This window comes from Humulus lupulus, chromosome 9 (assembly GCF_963169125.1).
Source record: "Humulus lupulus chromosome 9, drHumLupu1.1, whole genome shotgun sequence".
Taxonomy (NCBI): domain Eukaryota; kingdom Viridiplantae; phylum Streptophyta; class Magnoliopsida; order Rosales; family Cannabaceae; genus Humulus; species Humulus lupulus.
Genome location: NC_084801.1, coordinates 185,237,354 through 185,241,216, shown reverse-complemented (window position 1 = coordinate 185,241,216; position 3,863 = coordinate 185,237,354). Strand labels below are relative to the sequence as shown.

Here is a 3,863-nt window from a genome sequence, read left to right as displayed (position 1 = left end):
AAATCCGAGCATCTTTTCTCAGCATAAAAGATGCGCACACCACTCGTTCATTGCCTTGAACTCCCATCATGTTCAAGATCCTCTCCATCCCACTGATCCATTCCTCTGCCTGGACTGGATCGATGCTGCCTTCAAACACTGGCGGGTGTTGCTTTCGAAACCTTTCAAACAAAGGCTCCATACGATTCTCCGCAACCGGTAACCCTACGATGGCAGGTGGCTGACTAACCATTGGTGCTTCAGACCTTACAGGTGGCCCAGCTTGCTGCCTCAGTTGATTGATCTCTGCGTTCTGTCTTTGAATGGTCTCTTCCATTCTCGCAAAACGTTCCTCCCATCCTTGTGGCGGTTCGGGCTGTGCTGCATTCATTGCTGCTCTCCCCCTACCTCGACCACGTCCTACTCTGACTGATCTACGAGGGAGCATTCTCAATCTCCTGAACCACACACGTAAATAACTTATAATGAAAAGGAATTATTGCGGTAAGAGATCGATATAAGAGAACACTAAGTACGTAAATGTGCATAGTCAAAAAGCAAAAATTCTTAAGTAATCTTTAACCGCTTACAGTACAGTGAGTCGAGCTCGTCCTTGGCGATGAACTTTACATGTTAGGGCTTATCACAGATTCTTTAGGACCGTTTTTCTCTGATACCATACTGTAACGCCCCGATTTCCCGAGACGTTACTTAGGGAGTCCATTTAAAAATAATAAACAATAAATACTTTAAGACACTAAGAGAACATATGTATTTAAAATTTAAGCAGCAATGAGATCTCATTATTTAAAAATAAAAATGTTGGACGCTAGGTTTAATAACAAAACATAAGGAAAATAACCATTCAAGTCTGAAAATTTAAAAACATAACATTTATTTCTAAAAACATAAAATAACTGGAGCCCAGCCTCTAACATGTTTCGTCCATGCCTCGAGCCCGCACCACTCACTGCTTTGCTTTGCCTTTACCTGCACACAGAGTACCCGTGAGCTAACGCCCAGTAAGAAGAGCTATGTAGGACATAACTCCCCAAACCAGAAAACATAAACTTTCAACTAAACATAAATAAACATCATAAGCACAATAATCATCGTGTGATATATAAACACCATATCACACTAACATAATGTGAGTTACACTCACACACATAAATACTAACAAGTCATGTTGATCGGACATGAAATGTAATCTGCCTTGCCTGCGCTGTACTCACACTCGGCATTCCCACGGTGGCTACTAGTCTAGCCTGCGCTGTACTCACACTCGGCCGTTCCCTCGAGACATCGTTGCCCTGCCTGCGCTGTACTCACACTCGGCAGTTCCGTGGTGGCATCCTATTATCATGAGTTATACACACCCAAGATAATTCCTGCAAGTGTTATACTCACACAAGCAGCTAAAATCTAGTAGCACGCCTACTCTATCCTCTTAGCATGTCTACTAACTAAAATCTCTAGCACTATCCTCATGCTAGTCAACCTAATGCAACAATTCAGGTCACAAATATAATTACATAACTAACAAATAAGAAAACAAGGTTGTACGCATAACGTACACCCTATGCGCAGATGTCCACTCTTCTTACCTTACACAGTGCGTTTTCCGCTGACGTGTCTCGAACCACTCGCTGCGTCACCTCGATGACCACTAGCTCCTAGACGTCCAATTACACAGCGAAAATTTAGGAAAAAAATAAAATAGGCGTTAAGGTTTTGTTTCGAAACCTTAATTATCGAAATAATTTAACTATGCCATTTTAACATGCATGACACGTAAATTAAAACAATTTTCCACAAAAGGTTCAAACCATCATGTCACATACACAAACAATGATGTTTCTAACATATTGCATGAATTCATATAATTACTTTTTATGTGAAAATTACCAAAATACCCTTTAATATCATAATTACATTAAAGACTCAATAATTTTATAAAAATTATCATATGACAACAAAATTTAATAAATAACTTTTCCAGAACCCTAAATAATCAGCAAATTCTCATATACGACCAGAAAAATAATTTTTAACATTTATAAATTATTTTTCCTCAATTTCTCAAATAAAACCCAAATAATATAAATAAATACACAACCAAGCCCAAAAATCAAACTAACATACAGAACTGTTTAAAATTCCAAAATAAACTTATAAAAATTATTTTAGAATTTTCTGGGCAAAATAACTAATTTTCTTAATTAATTTATAGAGAAACTAATTAATTAAAGAAAAATTAATAACTGATTAAAAATAGAATCTAACTATACAGATCGGTTTCTACACCCTACATTAACACACAAAAAATTATCTAAGGTTCAGAACAGTAGCATTAATATTTTTTATATTTAAAATATAACATAAGCCAAATAAATCATGAAAATTTCATAAATGATACAAATTCAAAATAAAATTACAGAGAGCCTTAGAATCTCATTTTAAACATATAAAAAAATTCTCAGAATTTTCAGAATACTTTAAATAATTTTCCACATTTATTTTCTTAAATCACACATTTAAAAGTAAATAATTGAAGAAAATTATCAAATACGATCAAAACTTAAATCTAAACGTACAAAGTCATTCTAAAACATACAGATATCATTGAAACATAAAATCATATTTTTCTGAACAATAAAAATATTTTTCATAATTAATCTTTATTTAAACTTCAATAAATCATAATAATTCAAAGAAAAATCAGAAAAATATGAAACCAGTTGGAAAATGCTCTAAAATTAATGTACTAATTTTTAAGATTGAAAAACCAAAAAAAACACCTCAGTAAACACCCAGATCGGGTTCGCCGGAAATATCGCCGGTTTTGTCTTCTTCTCCGGCGACGGCGACTCTATGGCTGACTTTTGCTGCTTTCCAATCCTTCTCTTGCTTGGAAAATGATCCCCTTATGTCCAGAACTTCAAATCAATAGACCCCAGCCCAAAAAGATGTCCGTAACCCCTTGTTCCGAAGTCTTCTTCTCCAAGTCCGGTGTACCGCCAAAAATGGAGCTCAAAATTAGTTTTTCTTGCTCTAGACCATTTCAGCCCATTTCTTCACGTCAAAACCGATTATTGGAGTCCCCTAAGCTTGTTTATCACCAACCACACACACCATACACTCTTGAACACACTTAAATCCAAAATTATCCAAGAATATGCATTTTCTTGGATAAAAATGGTGAATCACAATCCGAGGCTTTATAAATGTATTTCTCACACTCAAAATGTTTATTTCCTCCCCTAGAATGATTCTACAATGCTCTTTACTGCCCAGATTTTTCCCAAGTGCAAGAACTCAAAAATTTCTTCTCTTTAAAAAAAAACGATAAGAACACTCTCTCTCTTCAATCCTTTGATTCCCTCAATATTCCCACGATTTCTTCATCAGATTATCATGGTAACACGTTTTGGAAATAGGTTTAAAAAAAAAATAAATAAATTAGCGTTTGAAGTGGTAAAATCCTCTTTTCAAGGAATTTTTTTTTTTTTTTCTTTAAAAAAAAATAAAATAAATTGACTAAGTTCCACAACTGATATTATCAGTTAAATTTAAAAAATTTAATCAATTTTATGAATATTTAATCATGTTAAAACAGAAGAAATAAAGTCTCTAAAATGCCCCTTGAACCAATCCCAAACTTGAGGGTATTATGGTCTTTTCACAAATTCTAATATTTAATATTATGGTAAATCAAAAATTACACATAATAAGATAAAATAATTTCAAGCATATTATTATTACTATTATGCTCATAATAATAATAATAATTACTATTATAATTTTTAAATAAATAAAATAACTTAACCCGAGCCATTATTTATTCACTTGACATTATTCTCATGTTGTGATTCCACAAAAAC

The 3,863-nt window shown here is 33.8% G+C and overlaps 1 long non-coding RNA gene across 1 annotated transcript; it reads right to left on the bottom strand.

Moving 5' to 3' along the window:
• Nucleotides 1-536: 536 nt before the first annotated feature.
• LOC133802650 (uncharacterized) lies at nucleotides 537-3,393 on the bottom strand. The gene is made up of 3 exons (XR_009877414.1): nucleotides 2,781-3,393; nucleotides 1,587-1,655; nucleotides 537-969 (listed from the first exon to the last, which is right to left on the bottom strand). It is a non-coding gene; the product is annotated as an uncharacterized LOC133802650 (long non-coding RNA).
• Nucleotides 3,394-3,863: the final 470 nt, after the last annotated feature.